This window comes from Lissotriton vulgaris, chromosome 6, assembly GCF_964263255.1.
Source record: "Lissotriton vulgaris chromosome 6, aLisVul1.2, whole genome shotgun sequence".
NCBI classification, from domain to species: Eukaryota; Metazoa; Chordata; class Amphibia; order Caudata; family Salamandridae; genus Lissotriton; species Lissotriton vulgaris.
The window spans coordinates 475,993,732-476,011,920 of NC_141694.1; positions in this window are offsets into that span (position 1 = coordinate 475,993,732).

Sequence of the window (18,189 nt, forward strand, 5' to 3'; positions counted from 1 at the left end):
GGTCTCTAACCTTGGTTGCAATCCTGTTTGGTGCACCGTCAACTGGAAACCAGATACGATTATGTTGATTACAGTGCATCCCCATAAACCTCTCAACAAAACACTGGTCAGACATGGTCCTAAGCCATGGACTATTGATTATCCTCTAAATGTCTCAAAGAATGCGAAGACAAATCTAAAAAACAAACTTCTGAAACAACACCCAGAAACTCTAATTGTGGATACCTACCACAATTTGTCCAATGGCATCAAGAAAACTAATTTCACCTTCTATTCCAAACGCCCGACTAAATGGAAAAACATCTTCCTTCTCCTCCTGCAAGTGAACAAGACTTACGGAACAAAACTGACAACATCCCACTCCTCTTCTTTTAGAGGTGAAATTGATATATCCATTTTTAAAACTATCACCGCAGGGAGATCTAAGTCATTTTCCTCCATCCCAACAACCTCTGACTCGCTCCCATGAACCACTTGACTTCTCCTATCCTCCAACTCACCTTCTGGCCCAGAGCTACCCAGGGACCTAACCAGTATCCTTACTTCCACCTTCAAAACTCACAGCAGGCATGTGTCTTCTGGTGGTTTGACACTGCTGCCCTCTAACGAGCAATCTCTCACTTTTGAACTGCAACATTGGGCACCACAAACCTAGCAGCTTAGACCTCATTGCGAGACCTGCTACACCAATACCCATATCCGACGAACCCCTCCCTACCATTGACATCCCTACTCAACCCATACGGGCTAGCCACAAGCCTAGTCCCAATGATATTAATATAGATGAACTGTAAAAGGGTAAGCCTGTGCCCCTTAGAACCTGGGCGTTTATGAAATGGACTACAAATGGTTCTGCCGGGTAACCAATGAATTAGGGTTCCATAATTAATATCTATCAAGAAACACACCAAGAGAATTATTGTTTAATTTACTCAATTAGTATCTTGTTCTTGTTTATCTTTTTGGTACAAGAAGGGCTGTCACATAGACACATTTTTATTGAAAAATCAAATGCATGACTTAATGGTGAATAAGTGAACAAGAAGTGACAAAGTGGTAAAGTGAGTACCATATATTCAGTGTAAAGTTTATAAAACAATATGTACAATGTATGATTGAAATAGCATCTGTCCCTATACAGAATAATTTCAAAGTCCATTAGAGTCCTTTTTTTCAACTTTAGGGAGAGGAGAGCATAGGGCATAGATTGTTATAAGGCGTTGATCTTTCGACCCAGGAACGTGCGTTACCCAATGTCACTGCAGGTCTTCAGGACAGAGTTGTGAAATTATTCAAAGAATGAGTGAGGTGTGTTTCAAAGGGGGAAAAACAATCACAGAAAGGTTGGTCAAAATGACCTACCAATTATAGTGGTTATTGTTTTCCACGTGATGTGAATGATAGCCAAAGACTGAATCCACCGTCAGGTTGGATACTGTAATCAAAGGGAAACAAACTAAGAAGGAAAAGGGTGGCTTGATAAGAATGAACGCTTAAGCGGGAACGGTGCCTACCTTTTACTTAAACAATGCAGATGCATATGAGGAATTTTCCAATGTACAGGCCCCATCGTTTTGAGAAGGGAACCTGATTCCGTGAGCCAAAGCATAATCTAAAATGTGATGCAATTTAGTGTGGTACAACTGTGTGGGATGAAGCAAGGCACAGCTCTCGAACAGCATCCATACAACCTCCAGGAGGCCCAGGCTATGTTAATGTCGGAGGTCTTCATTATTTATGAAGTAGATCTGAGATTAAATTAAAAGAAGAATATAGTGTATGGATTGTGGAAGGATCATGAGCTCGATTATGCAAAGAATGCGGCATAATTGTTGCATGAACACTGCTTGCAAGAAGACAAGTGTCACCATGTGTATAACGACTCAAACAATGTACGCCAAGCCCAATTGGCTTAATCGTCAGATTTGAAATTGTTAAAAGCGTGTATTATCTTTATCAATTGAAACAACTATGGAATCAGTAATGGCTAATAATTAAGGAGAAAGCGGTAAGAGAAAGGGACAACGCGGAGCCGTTAGCATGCATGTCTTACCTGCAACCACATGAGTCGGTAACTGATTACGTGACACGTGTGTGTGTAGAGTGAAGGAATTTAAAGAAGTGCAAGTCATTACGTCAGCCGCAGGTGTCAGGTCTTGTCACGATGCGGTGTGCATGTAGCCAGCCGGCATAGTGTTGTCAAGTAGACAGCTGAGTATGTATCACTTGAAGAGTCGCATGGACTAGAGAAAATTACTTGTGGCAATGCCGTGATGCAGACTAATTCCTTTCACAGAAGGGCATAGCGGTGACAGGGTACTCTACTAAACTATGACAGTAAATTAGAGACAGTAAATTAAAGCACGGTCTGCTCTGTGTCTCCAAGGACTTGACTCACATCCTCCCTGGTTCATTGCTGATTGTGTCAAAAACACTTTCACTCAGATCATGTCCCACTTAGAACATAAATTTGACTCCTTGGCTAATGACATAGCTCACCTATGGCATGGCATCTCTCAACAGGCCACACTACCCAGGAACAACACCCCAAGAGTTCTAAAGTACCCCCACAAACTGGTGCACCCATCTCATATGACCTGGCCCTTCACTCCTTCAAGTCATCTGGCCCATAGACCCCCTCATGACTAACGCACCCTTTCTTATCTTGAAGTCAATCCTCTCAGTGAATCCTACATTACGAAGCACCTGACTAAATCCCCTCAACCCCTTCCACTATCCCAGTAATTGTCAGCACAAATAGATTACCCTCAACAATAAATGACCCCAGCAACCAGCCCAACTCACCACCATTCAAACTCTTCCTTCCTCAAGGATAAGCCTTGCCTTCGATCTTGCATGCTCCACAACTGTTGATCTGCAGCAAAGCACGCTACTGATGTAGCTGAATCTATAATCAGAGAAGAAATAGATATTGCTTTCCCCACAGAATCCCGGCTTAATGACCATGCCACCCCTATACTTCACCTGCTAATCCCACCCGGATGCACCATCATTTGCAGGAAAGACCTAAAAGATCGGGTGGGGATCTAGCCATAATTCACAAAATAGAAATTCAACTCTCCACTTTAAATAAAGTAGAATACTCAACCTTCGAATACGTCAGGGTGGTACTTATAAACAAAGGTTTCCATCCTTTCAAATTCCACACCATTTACCATCCTCCTGGTGAACAAGCCCACTTTGCAGAAGAGTTCTCAGACCTAATTACTTGATTCGCCGCAACAGACACGAAGGATGTTTTCTTGGGAGATTTAAGCATCTATTGGAACAACCAGAAGACACCTCAATCTGACTACTTACAGACCTCCTGGAAGTTAACCACCTATAATCAACTCTGTAAGGAACCAACTCACACCAAAATCTCCACCCTTGACCTGATTATGACAAAAAAATGACCTTATCTCCATCAGCTCCATCCCACCTATTGACTGATCTGACCACCATCTAATTCTTTTCAACATCAATACACCTACCAGACCCCGCCTGATTTTATTAAGAAACCTAAGCTGTTAACCTGAAATATCAAACAAGTTCCAATTCTTGAACTAGAATCCAAAATTTGTGATCAACTACATCATCTCCCCCTCTTGCCTACAGCAGAAGAGCTCACTTCGCACTACAACTCATTGATCTCGAATGTCCTTGACCGAGTGGCTCTGGCTAAAGTAAAACAATTAAGATCAGTAGGGGCAGGGCTACTGGGGTGAAAATAAAATCACCCCCTTTTCAAAACATAACTAGACAGTGCTGTATTTCGAAATACGATATATATGTGTATGTAACCTGAATAATGCTATCAATATTTTTTTTTATTGGGGTCTGTGTGTTTCTGACCATAGTTTTCTAAATTTGCCTTGTTTTGACAAAAACCCAGTTCTCTGCTCTTAGGCCCTCAGTTGCGTAGATACTTGGACACACCCTTCATTTGTCTCTCAGAAGACACAACGCATACCCCGATGCCTCTTAAAGTCACTACAAACAACCCTCAATGGGTCTGTTGAGTGTTTATAGTACCAAGCCCCAAGATCATCCAGCAAAACTCAGAAGCGTAAAAGCAAAGTGCATTGATAGAGGTAGGTTTCCTGTCTTCTGTCCAGCCCGCTGTGCACACCCCAGCTCATGAAACTTATCACATGAATGTAACCACAGGCAATACAAGCATCAGTGACAGCAGGCAGCCATATTCTTAATGGACCGAGACAGTACATACATAAATGGCCCCATGCTGTAATGTGCATGCTTGGGCCCACAGAATACATACATTCATGTGCTTGGGCTTTAATGCACATTTAAAATGGCACAATGTCCGGCATAATGGGCAAGAGATGTGCTGTGTCTCACACTACAATTAAACAAAAGAGAGAGTAAGGGATTGAATTCACAAAGGTGAACGGAGAGTACTCCTAGTCCCCTGGGTATCAGTATTAAACAAACAAAAGAGGAGTACCATCAAAGACTGCTTAGATAAAGCGGTCTGAGTGGGATGACTGAAAAAAGAAGAGAGTCCTTCCTTTATTAATAAACCCCTCACTCACCGACCTGGTCGGTGACATGCTTCATCATCGGGGTCCGCCCTGATAGCCGAATGCCATCAGGGTGTGCTGCGACACCTGGACTACAGTGGAGCTGGTATTTGTGTGTGTGAAGTGAACAAAAAATGTTAAAAATTGTCCTGGTATACTTGTGTGAAAAATGTATTTGCAAGTTACTGGACAATATTAAAATTAAGTGTGTGGATACAATAAGGTATATTATGACCGTGTGTATCACTTATGTGTGAGGTCTACATGTTTCAACCCGTTGGATGGAAAATACCGGGTTTTCGTCAGGACCGGAGGAAAATGGGTGGTCAGGGCACACTAACGTCCTGCCAATCCCTAGATTCCTATACACTACTGACAAAATCTGTCAAAGTGAAAAATTAAGGAGCTCAAAGACAAAATAGTTGAGCTGAAAGCAAAAAAGACCTGGTGGGAGAAAGAGGCAAAAGTTACGAGTATAATTAATACAAGCCTGTTACGAAGTGCCATGCTGGTTCTCACGTGTCTGCTTATATATTGTGCATCCCATTCAGAGCTTATTGTGATCGATAGTGTCTGACTATCATTAGAGCTGGCACACTCTATCAATTGTGTAGTGCTCAGTGATCACTAGGTCGTTATTCCAACACTCGAACGCACTCAGCACTTCCTTTTGCGTGACTTGACTGCTCACATTTCCATTAACGTGAGATAACAACGACGTGAAATATTTATGTACACTCTGGCTAACACACTCTAGCAATTGTGGTGTGCCCAGTGGTCAATAGGTCGTTATTCCAACAGTCGGAAGCACTCAGCACTTCCATGTGCATAACTCGACTGCTCACAGTATCAATTAATGTGAGTTAACAACGACGCGCAATGTTTATCCCATCATACATACATTCACACTACGCATACATACATCACACATACAGAGACCAGAAAAGGAATCAGGGCTTACTCCTATTTCGGGTCTTTTAGGCTTCACGGGGTGGAGGGAAGGTATAAGTCTCAAAATGCCATATTCTGCGATGAGGAAATGAGAGGAGACAATTGTCAGGGGACATGCTCACGAGTCAGTGACCAGAAAACGGTCATCGATCGGAACACGGGCGGTAATTTTACTTACAGTTAAGTTGAGGTTAGGTTTCAATGTACCTACTCGCCTCTCCGTGCCTCCCCGCTCGCGTTCTGAAGCAGCCGGCAGGAATATAGTGCCAGCATTGCTTCCGGGGTGGGCGGGTTTACGCAAATACGTTATGACGCACTAGCATAGCGTTAGTGGAAATGGAGGAGGGAACAAGCTAGGGACTGTAGTTGCTGCTGTTGCTATGCAACGGTGATCTAAGAACAGCAAATAGCTATTCTAACTAGGATTAGAAGAGGAAATCGAGTATTAGAAGATGAAACTCTGCAGTCCCTTGTAGGGTTGCACATAATCAACTTATGAGAAAGGGGAATAGACATTGACATGCAAAGGCTTATCGCCGAGGGGCATGTATATGTCAAGGCCATCAACAGTTTCATTCAGTAATCAAAATCGATTTGCCAGTAATTAAGTTGGGGGAAGAAGAAGTTCATGTTAACTGGGGCATAAATTCAAAAAATGTTGGCCCAAGGAATATTGTCGTTTAATCCTGTAACATGTGTGGATAATCTGTATATCCATCTCTGTTCTTTCTCGTATAGTCGTTTCTGAATGTTAGGTCCAGCAGTGATTTGCTCGATCACTGTCCATCTCATATCGTTGGGCGTGTGATTAGATTCAAGGAAGTGATCTGTCAGTTTTGTTGCGTTTTTCTTGCAGCGAATGGTGCTGTGATGCTCGCAGATTCTTTGTTTTACTTTTCTAGTTGTCATCCCTATGTAGCGTTTGTTGCATGTGCATTCAATCAGATAAATAACGTTGCAGCTATTACAGTTCGTGTGGGATTGCTGTCTCCATACTTTATCAGTCTCGATATTCAAGGTCTTGGTGTTATTCGTTAAATGACATACGCTGCAGTTACTGCAGCTAAAATGTCCTGTAACATCAGGTAGACCCCAAGCCTTTGTAAGTGATTGATTGTCAACACGCTCCCTTGGCTTTGGTCTGGTATTGACCAATGTGTCTTTAAGGCTGGCTGGTTTCTTGTAAGAAAAAAGAGGCTTCTCCCAACGGAGATTGCCAGTACTGAGAATGGACCAATGTTTTTTGATGGTTTTGGACACTTGGTTAGAGACAACGTTAAAAGTGGTCACACAGCTAAGAGGTATCTTATTTTCTGTAGCTGGTTTTTTCTCTAGAAGAGCTTCTCTCGGTTGGTTCCTGGCTCGTTTCTGGCATGTGTTTATGATTTTTGCAGGATACCCACGAACCTGGAGTTTCCTAGTTAAATCAGAGGCTTGTTTTTTGTACTCCGTTAGTTTGCTGCAATTGCGCCTCAGTCTTAAAAATTGTCCATACGGAAGATTTTAGCAGTAGGCTTATAGTGTGTTCTGGTCTCCAGATGATCATTCTCCTTTGTAATCACCACATCAAGAAACACTATTTCCTTCTCACTGAAACAGTGGGTGAATTTTAGGTTCTGATCGCACGTGTTGATCCAGGTCGTGAATTCAATTAGTTGATCAAGTGGTCCTTGCCAGATGGCAAGGACATCATCAATATAGCGTTTCCAGAATTTAAGATTGTCTTTGAAAGGGTTGAGATTGCTCAAAATGAACTTAAGTTCGAAGTCATGGACGTAAAGACCCGCCACGCTAGGGGCAAAAACACTCCCCATAGATGTACCCCCCGTTTGAAGGAATAGAGTCCCTTCAAATTCAAAATAATTGCGTTTAAGTGCTAGTTTAGCACATTCGATGATAAAGGCTCTGGGTGTGTTGAATGTCCAGTCCATATTTCCTAGGGTATTCTCCAATACCTTTATCGTGTCATCTTGGGGTATGCTTGTATATAGACTCTCTATATCAAAGCTTAGTAGGATAGTGTTATCATCCACTGTGATTTCCTGAAGAAGACTTAAGAGACTTTTGGTGTCCTGTAGATAGGTAGATTTTGTTTGCACAATGGTCTTGAGAAAGAAGTCACAAAAAAAGTTCATTTTGAGCAATCTCAACCCCTTCAAAGACAATCTTAAATTCTGGAAACGCTCTATTGATGATGTCCTTGCCATCTGGCAAGGACCACTTGATCAACTAATTGAATTCACGACCTGGATCAACACTTGCGATCAGAACCTAAAATTCACCCACTGTTTCAGTGAGAAGGAAATAGTGTTTCTTGATGTGGTGATTACAAAGGAGAATGATCATCTGGAGACCAGAACACACTATAAGCCTACTGCTTAAAACAACCTCCTCAAGTTCGAGAGTTTTTATCCCCGCCCACTCAAGAAAAATCTTCCGTATGGACAATTTTTAAGACTGCGGCGCAATTGCAGCAAACTAACGGAGTACAAAAAACAAACCTCTGATTTAACTGAGAAACTCCAGGTTTGTGGGTATCCTGCAAAAATCATAAACACAAGCCAGAAACGAGCCAGGAACCAACCGAGAGAAGCTCTTCTAGAGAAAAAACCAGCTACAGAAAATAAGATACCTCTTACCTGAGTGACCACTTTTAACGTTGTCTCTAACCAAGTGTCCAAAAGCATCAAAAAACATTGGTCCATTCTCAGTACTGGCAATCTCCGCTGGGAGAAGCCTCTTTTTTTTTTTTTTTTCTTACAAGAAATCAGCCATCCTTAAAGACACATTGGTCAATGCCAGACCAAAGCCAAGGGAGCGTGTTGACAATCAATCACTTACAAAGGCTTGGGGTCTACCTGATGTTACAGGACATTTTCGCTGCGGTAACTGCAGCGTATGTCATTTAACGAATAACACCAAGACCTTGAATATCGAGACTGATAAAGTATGGAGACAGCAATCCCACACGAACTGTAATAGCTGAAACGTTATTTATCTGATTGAATGTACATGCAACAAACGCTACATAGGGATGACAACTAGAAAAGTAAAACAAAGAATCTGCGAGCATCGCAGCACCATTCGCTGCAAAAAAACGCAACAAAACTGACAGATCACTTCCTTGAATCTAATCACACGCCCAACGATATGAGATGGACAGTGATCGAGCAAATCACTACTCGACCTAACATTCAGAAACGACTATACGAGAAAGAACACAGATGGATATACATATTATCCACACATGTTACAGGATTAAACGATAATATTCCTTGGGCCAACATTTTTTGAACTTATGCCCCAGTTAACATGAACTTCTTCTTCCCCCAACTTAATTACTGGCAAATCGATTTTGATTACTGAATGAAACTGTTGATGGCCTTGACATATACATGCCCCTCGGCGATAAGCCTTTGCATGTCAATGTCTTTTCCCCTTTCTCATAAGTTTATTATGTGCAACCCTACAAGAGACTGCAGAGTTTCATCTTCTAATACTCGATTTCCTCTTCTAATCCTAGTTAGAATAGCTATTTGCTGTTCTTAGATCACCGTTGCATAGCAACAGCAGCAACTACAGTCCCTAGCTTGTTCCCTTCTCCATTTCCACTAACGCTACGCTAGTGCGTCATAACGTATTTGCGTAAACCCGCCCACCCCGGAAGCAATGCTGGCGCTATATTCCTGCCGGCTGCTTCAGAACGCGAGCGGGGAGGCACGGAGAGGCGAATAGGTACATTGAAACCTAACCTCAACTTAACTGTAAGTAAAATTACCGCCCGTGTTCCGATCGATGACCGTTTTCTGGTCACTGACTCGTGAGCATGTCCCCTGACAATTGTCTCCTCTCATTTCCTCATCGCAGAATATGGCATTTTGAGACTTATACCTTCCCTCCACCCCGTGAAGCCTAAAAGACCCGAAATAGGAGTAAGCCCTGATTCCTTTTCTGGTCTCTGTATGTGTGATGTATGTATGCGTAGTGTGAATGTATGTATGATGGGATAAACATTGCGCGTCGTTGTTAACTCACATTAATTGATACTGTGAGCAGTCGAGTTATGCACATGGAAGTGGTGAGTGCTTCCGACTGTTGGAATAACGACCTATTGACCACTGGGCACACCACAATTGCTAGAGTGTGTTAGCCAGAGTGTACATAAATATTTCACGTCGTTGTTATCTCACGTTAATGGAAATGTGAGCAGTCAAGTCACGCACAAGGAAGTGCTGAGTGCGTTCGAGTGTTGGAATAACGACCTAGTGATCACTGAGCACTACACAATTGATAGAGTGTGCCAGCTCTAATGATAGTCAGACACTATCGATCACAATAAGCTCTGAATGGGATGCACAATATATAAGCAGACACGTGAGAACCAGCATGGCACTTCGTAACAGGCTTGTATTAATTATACTCGTAACTTTTGCCTATTTCTCCCACCAGGTCTTTTTTTGCTTTCAGCTCAACTATTTTGTCTTTGAGCTCCTTAATTTTTCACTTTGACAGATTTTGTCAGTAGTGTAAAGGAATCTAGGGATTGGCAGGACGTTAGTGTGCCCTGACCACCCATTTTCCCCCGGTCCTGATGAAAACCCGGTATTTTCCATCCAACGGGTTGAAACATGTAGACCTCACACATAAGTGATACACACGGTCATAATATACCTTATTGTATCCACACACTTAATTTTAATATTGTCCAGTAACTTGCAAATAAATTTATCACACAAGTATACCAGGACAATTTTTAACATTTTTTGTTCACTTCACACACACAAATACCCGCTCCACTGTAGTCCAGGTGTCGCAGCACACCCTGATGGCATTCGGCTTTCAGGGTGGACCCCGATGATGAAGCATGTCACCGACCAGGTCGGTGAGTGAGGGGTTTATTAATAAAGGAAGGACTCTCTTCTTTTTTCAGTCATCCCACTCAGACCGCTTTATCTAAGCTGTGTCTCACACTGCCTTCTCCTAGTCAATGAGCTTGCCCAACAATATAGCAGAGGTATTGTAGTGTCATCTACAAAATGACTATCATCTCAGGTAGGCGCAAATCATTTAATAATAATGCATGTATACGGCTGCACGTCTACTGCTATTCTTCCCTATTCTTCCCTGAGCCCCACACTCAATTACTCTGCTCTTAGGGTCTGTTGTGATCCTTGGTTTTCACTCTGTCCTTGCACTCTGACTCTGACCCTACCTTATGACTGTTTCATGCTTGCCATATTCCTCTACTCTACCCCCTCATCCCACCACTTTGGCCTTTATAATTTCCTGAGCCGTCCTGCAGCCTGGCACTCTGTCACAACTTTACACTTCTGTTGTTTTACCCTCAATGTACACCACTTGTTATGCCTCTCCTCTTACCCATGGTTATTTCCTTATCTAATAAAGGCCCCTCACACTGTTCCTACCCCCACTTTCCATTACCATCATCACAATCTGCTCCCAGTACCTCTTTGCTAAGCTCATAAGCTTCCTCTGTTTGACTCTCAACCTCATGATTACACTGCTTTTCACTCTGCTTCTACTCATTTCCTGGCCCTTCTATTTCACTATGCTCACAGCCTGTCATTTTACACCTACTCTGGCCCCAAGTTCTTAAACTGCATTCTCTCTCCACACCTTGACGTTTTAATGCTGCTCCTGCTCTCCCTCCATCACAGTCTACCCCTATATGGGGACATCCCTTTTGGTGCCACACTTGTCTACTTTTTTCAGCATTATTTCTCTTACTCTTCTCCTAAGCTATCAAACCGCCTACCCTCTAAATGTGCCCTAACACCTCATCCAATGCCTAACCTTGCATTGCAAGTTAATGCACCACTCTGCACCTACCCTCTCATTGTGCCTGTACACCTTCACTCTCCTGAAGGTTCACCCTATTGATAAGACAGTCCTGTGTTCTTCCTGCAGTTCTGCTCTACACCCTCACTCAACTACTTCCCTTTACTCTGTTGCTAGCTCATAGCTGTTGGTTCCATTGTTGTCGTACCCCTCACTATTTCCTTGCCCATGTCCCTGACTTAGCACTCACCTTCCATATATATCGCTCAATATAGTCTTTATGTGTAAAGCAGCCCATTCTTCCTGTCCTTACTCTGCACCTGCCCCCTCACACTGCTCATAACCGGCAATACCCTTACTCTGCGCTCATACTTCACATTGCTCCTACTCCTTTGCTCTCTTCTGTTAAACCCTAACCTTTCCATACCTCCTGACTGCGCTTCTCATTCTGCTTTTGTGCTTTACTCATACGGAGTCTGCCAGTACCTATGTTTTCCTTTCTCTCCCCTTCCCCTTACCTCTACCACCTCATTCTGCCTCTGCCTATTCATCTCTTTTTACACACTGTCCTCCTGTCCCCTGAGCTCTGACTCTACATAATGAGTGCCAAAACCAATAGATATTTGCTGTTCAATTATGCATCATAAAATACCTGATGCTACATCTGTGCATGGATATAAATGAAAACGCTTTCTTGAGTAATGCACAAAGCAAGTTGAATAGCCTGTTAGAAATGTGGGGAAGCTGGAATTTATAGATAATTATCGGCTGCTTCTGAGGCATGTAACGTTGTGTACAAACTGCATCCCCCTATCCCAATTCCACCTGCAAACTTTTCCTAGCACCACTGTTGTCAACAGTGAGCCTGTAGGTATCTCATGTAAAGCCATGGCATAAAACAAAAGGCTAGGCGCGGCCCACGGATCGACATCAGGACATTGCTGGATCCTCGTTTTATTTATTTTGTTTACACCACGTGCAGGCAATGAAAACCTGAGCAAGGAAAGGCCGGGCTTGGCTGAAACCTAACTCGGACAATAAAAACATAAATTTAATTACAGAGACAGCTGATTTAGCAGCACCAATTGAGACATTAAAAAGGTCCCACTGTGAGCAGCATGCAGAGGCACAGAGGCGACACTAGAGTAAAATTTCGGGGGGGCTAAGAAAATGTTTCGGTGGGGGACTGATTCTTCAAGAAAAAGGCAGAGTCGAGCTGCAGGGGATTTAATCAGGGGGGACATCAAAGCCTCATTGACAAACAAAAGGTCTTTAAAAGACCTGTGAAGTACTAGGGTGCGGTGCGGCTGTGTGTGCAGGGGAAGCTTTCTCATCCCGGATGAGGGGGCTGAAGCCCTTTGAGTCCAATGGGCATTGCGGGCCTGCACAGGCAGCACAGAAAATGCTCTCAAAGGCAGGATGAGCAAGTGACGTCAGAGAGGCAGATGAGGGCGTGGGCTCTGGTTGAGAAAATGGTGTTGAGTCCGTACCTGCTGTTTTTCATGGGGGCCACATGGAGTGACCTGACGGGCCGCAAGTGGCCCGCGGGCCGTACTTTGAGTACCGCCGTCCTAGGCCATGTCAGAACCCATCCGTCTGACTTGGTCAAAATCCAATCCACACCGACCGATTGCGATGTTCGTGGTCGAAAGGGAAACCATTGGGACATTCTGAATCGGTTTCAACCGGCCTACGAAAATCTGTTTTTGTTGAAGCCGAATCGTACAGGTCTACGGACAGCATTTCCGCTCGACCGATTACGATGTCAGATTCCAATAGCCTTTCCGACTTGGTCTGTTTGTCACAAAAAGGCTGTCGGAAACTGACTTTGAGGCTCCAAGCAGGCCCCCCATTATCCTAAGGCCTCTGGTTGGGGGCCATGGCGGTACCCAAGGGACCACCAAAGGGTGCAGGGTTTTCCATAGACACCCATTTTTGCCCTATGAGCCAGTGTTGTCGGTCAGAACACAGGCTCCCATTTGAGTTATTGGGAATCCGACCGAACGGTGTTTGAAAACATCGTAATCAGTCATGCGGAACTGCCAACCCCGAGTTGGTCGGATCCCGATTTCGAGATGATGTCAGGTGGAATGTTTCCACCCAACATCGTAATGAGGCCCTAAGCTTAACCACTTTCCCAAAGATATACTTCAATTAATTTTAAACACCTTTCAAGAAAAATGTAGCACAATTTATGTGGGATTGAAGGGCATCATCACTAGTATTTAAAGTATTTTAATGACAGCATCTTCAGATTTCCAATATGCATAAAACAAGAGGATGGTTCAAGACTTTGATATGGATATAAATGATACAGCATGGGAGCCTTTTAGGTGAGACTTGAGTAAGATGATAATTAGTATTCAAAGTAAGGAGACTTGATACAAGGTGATGTTTGCTGATATCTTTTTACAGCTAAACTCCATCAATTCTACTTGCATAACAGTCTGTATGTTGGGAAGGACTGAACTGTTAGGTTGCTTTCATTATATATATATATTGGGACTGTTCTCATATTAGACCTTACCTGGCATGGATACTGCCTGCGAGGAGGGACACAGGACCACACCCTACTGATGACATGCTGCCAGGCACCATCTAGTGCCTGGCACAAGATGCATGAATGTATGTTTACATGCCCTTAATCATTGTGGCTTGTTCTTTGGCCCTTTTCTGGCTTCTAGCACATGCCGCAATAATAAAGAGCCAGTTTCCAACCTGCTGTGCTGGCGGTCGCATTCTAATGCAGCAGATGGGACCTCCGACTTCTTGTCGGGGGTCCTATTACTGAAAGGATGTCATTTCGATGCTCATACGATCGACATCGTAATTAGGGCCTATATTTAAAATGAATAGTTTTGTGCCTAAATTTGTGGTCACGTCCTCCCAAAGTATTGACATTTAGACACATATTATTGTTTTACTTCTCCCATTTCCATTTTCAGTACCTTATTTTTGTGCTTATCTGCATTAGCATACTCTTACTTTGGAATCTTTACAATTGTGAGTAATGTGTAGGGATATGGAAATTACGCATTTATGTGTTTATAAATATGTGATGTTACAACACGATCAAAATGATCGCGGTAGATTACATCGCAGTTTTCACAATGCAAGTCATTACAACGACTTGCGCTGGAGGGTGCTGGACTTAGGAATAGTATGATTTACTATGTCAACACCAGTCTAAGTGCAGTAGGGAAGGTGTTGGAATAGTAAATCATACTATTCCTTAGGTTAGAGCGCATCCAGCGCAAGTCGTTGTAATGACTTGAGTTGTAATACCCGCGATGTAAAGGCATTGTGATGCACTGCCCGCATGGTAATGGCTGTTTCTCATTTGTTTATATATGTTGAAAATGTGTCTTTAAGGATACCTTATAAATTAATATATTTCAGCTTCATTAATTCTAACCTATTGGTCTAGTCACAGAAGTAAAGACATAACACTGAAGAATCAAAATTCAGTCCCGAAGCTTCTCAAAAATGCACTTCTTAGTTCCTAAGCCAAAAGAACAGGTCGTATCCTTTATCTTGCTGTTTCTGAAGTATTATTGCAGTAAACTTTGTAAGGCTTTACCAGATATTTTTTCCTTAGGCTGAGGAACTGTTTTGAAATTCATAGTGCACTATACTTTGTAGTCCGGAGTGCATTTGTAGCTAAACATACAGACAAGAAATAATGTGATTACTCTAGTTGCTAAATAGTATGGAAGTATCTCTTTTAGAAAGCATTGAAGGTACATGAACATCAGTTTATATAACTACCTCTCTTCCAAGTTGAAGCACATTTAGACCAGCCAATTGAAATACTGCTTAATTAAACAAAGAACATTCCTAAGACCACCAGCTCTTACTATATACGTTTATCTGAACAATGAGTAAACCATTTTAAACTATTTCAAACATGCTGAAACTGATTATGGATTACTGTCAGAAATTCTCATTTACTGGGAGGGGGTAACCCTTACCAACCAAATAAACACAATCAAAACACAACTGTAAGATACTCTTTGCTCACCCACTGGTAGCTCTGGCACAGGCTTTTCCCAGGGAACTGTTTGCTATTTCAAGAAGTGCCAACAATTTTTAAGTCAAGGCAAACAGGAGCCAGTCGTCTGCTTTGCACTAGCAAATTGATTATTGAATTGTCCCTACCGAATACTGTCTACTTCTCACCCTGTGTCTACCTCCTTTTGTAGCACTCATCTCTTTGCAGTAAAATAAATTCAAATCTAAGATGGCTGAACCCTCTTTCCAAAAGAGGTTCTCTGACTCTGCCTATGTTCGATAAACACAGGACAACTAAGCAGCCCCTCTATTTTTGCTTTATAGATTATAAGCCAGCTCTCAATTGAGTGGATAGAGGACAGCTGCAGAGCACACTTTCCAGGTAGAACATTTCACCCCCACTGCTGCAGGCCCTGATCCTTCTTTACATTGACACCTGGGTCAGAATCAAGCTAGGTGATGGTGATCGTGAAGTAGTGTGGCTCACTGGTTAGAGGCGGCAGACCCGAGAGCAGAGGACGGCCCGGGACCAGGGTTCGATTCCCGGCGCGGCAGGTTTCTGGACCAGGGTCAGCGGACTCGATAATTCTCTCGCCTCGGTGCCCACTCTGATCAGCGATCACACTCGGCAACTCTGGGCATTAGCTTGCCTCATCTTCACTAACGGCCCCACCAGACCGCCGGGGATGCCTGGTCTCACCCCGGAGATACCCATTAAGGGACCATCTCTCAGGGAAGCCAGGAAGGGTTTTGCAGCGGTCGAAGCGCCTTGGGACCCTCCGGGTAAGTAGTGCGCTATATAAATGCCTATACATTTACATTTACATTCACCTATCGAGAATGATCCCGACCCATCAAGGGCTAAGGCAAGGGTGTGTATTGGCTCTCACTCTCTTTAAACTTTTCGTAGCAGATCTCCCCATTTGCCCAGCTCAGGAAAACCCATACAGGCCTTAATTGAGTAACATCTTGTTGCAATGCCTGTGTGTGAGCAGATGATTTAGGGCTGCTTAGTAGTACAACAATCGGCCGTCAGAGACTTTTAGGAGGTATCATGATCTAGGGTAAACTGTCATTGAGTCACCATCAGTAGCACTTCAAAAAGGTTAAAGTAGAGGTGGTATCAGAAACAAGTATTTGGATATGCTGCTTAACAGACAAGGCTCTTTTAAACAACATCTGGAGCTCATGTGTCTAAAAGCTAATACCCTCACCACAGCTTTCATACACTTAAAAACAGCTATTGTGTCATCTACATCTACACCTCCTCTGAAAATAATTCAGAACAAACTAGTACCAACCATCGATTATGATAATGAAGCTTTAAGGGGCAACTACTCGATAGTTATGCCATTGCAAATAAGAGAATCAAGAGACACTGGCAGACAATGATGCAATTGCGCTAAGACTGCATGCTTTGCTTACAATCGCATCTTATGACAAGTTAGCTCCTCATTTGGATCTGGGCACAGCCATCAAAGCCCAGACCTAAACATCATTCTGAAATACCGTTTGGGCTGTTTACCATCACTCTTATATCTTCCACCCTGGACATGACCCACCAGTTCAGAAGTTTGCCGACTTTGCGGAATATCTTCAGAGACCAAGGCCCACCAAATCTACATATGAGAAACAAATATGAACGATGAAAGAACCATTTTAAGACCAGCATTGAATCAGAAGGGGTAACGCCACTGCAGGTCCAGCAATTATAGCTTGCTTCAACTCGTCAGATATACAGCTTAACTCTAGACTGAAAAAATATCTGATCAGACAAGAACCGAAAATTAATTGCCTAACTGACGGCACAATATCTTTGGAGAACCATGATCTCTGTACAAGCTCCTAGTATAAGTTTATGTCAGCCCAGTTACCTTATTGCGACAACAATTGGCATATAAAAAAGTCAGTGACTAACGCGAGGAAACATACAAGTACAATGACCTCACTCGCACAAAATCTGGACTACATTGACACTATCAAAAACCGAAAAGACTCAGGCAGGTGCTGCTTTGGTTTAGCATGAATACATCCGGCACACCTGACATTTCAAATTGACTCTGTTTTACACAATAGCTCCTTTTCACACCTGCAATTGATATTTTACTCTCTGACAAAACTCCCAGCACAAGTCTATGTTAGCTTATCCACCACTCTGTGACCAGAAGCGGCATGTTAAAAGTCAGCAGAAAACGCCAGGGAACATCAGCTTCGTTTGAACAAAATCTGGACTGCAATGCTGTTTCATCAAAAACTGAAAAGACTCAGGCTGAAGAAGCTTTATCTTCGTATGCACAATCCCAATGCACCGGGCACTTTAATCTGACTTTATTTAATACAATTGCTCTTGTTCACACTTGTATATTGATAGTTTGCACAATGATTCTTTCTTTTAAAAGATTTTCTTTTAAATATCTTAATAAATGTACTTTAGTGCAAAGGTTTAAATTAACTATGCATTCAAATAAAAATGAACTTGAAATTTGATAGGACAAGAGAGATGGTAGCTTGAACCTTGCGTGGGAATCCTTGAGCCAGGAAGATCTGTTGCAGTGTTTTCATTGGGAGAAAGCTTGATTTAGCTACCTTAACCGCTTCTGGATTCATTGATAATTTGGCGTCCATGGTAATTCCAAGGTTTTTCACCTCCTTAGATATTTTTGGAAGCGGTCCTAGATTGTCAGGCCAGGAGTGGAGAGAATCGTAGGTGTTTTAGTCACAAAGGTGAGTATCTTGGTTTTGGAGACATTCAATTTAAGGTGGCTTCATGTCGTGCATTGGTCAATGACTTGAAGGCAATCAAAAAGTTTTGATGCTTTCATGTCCTTTGGGTTTTCCGATTTCAGAAGTTTCTGCATGTCATCTGCGCAGTTATAGCAGGTGA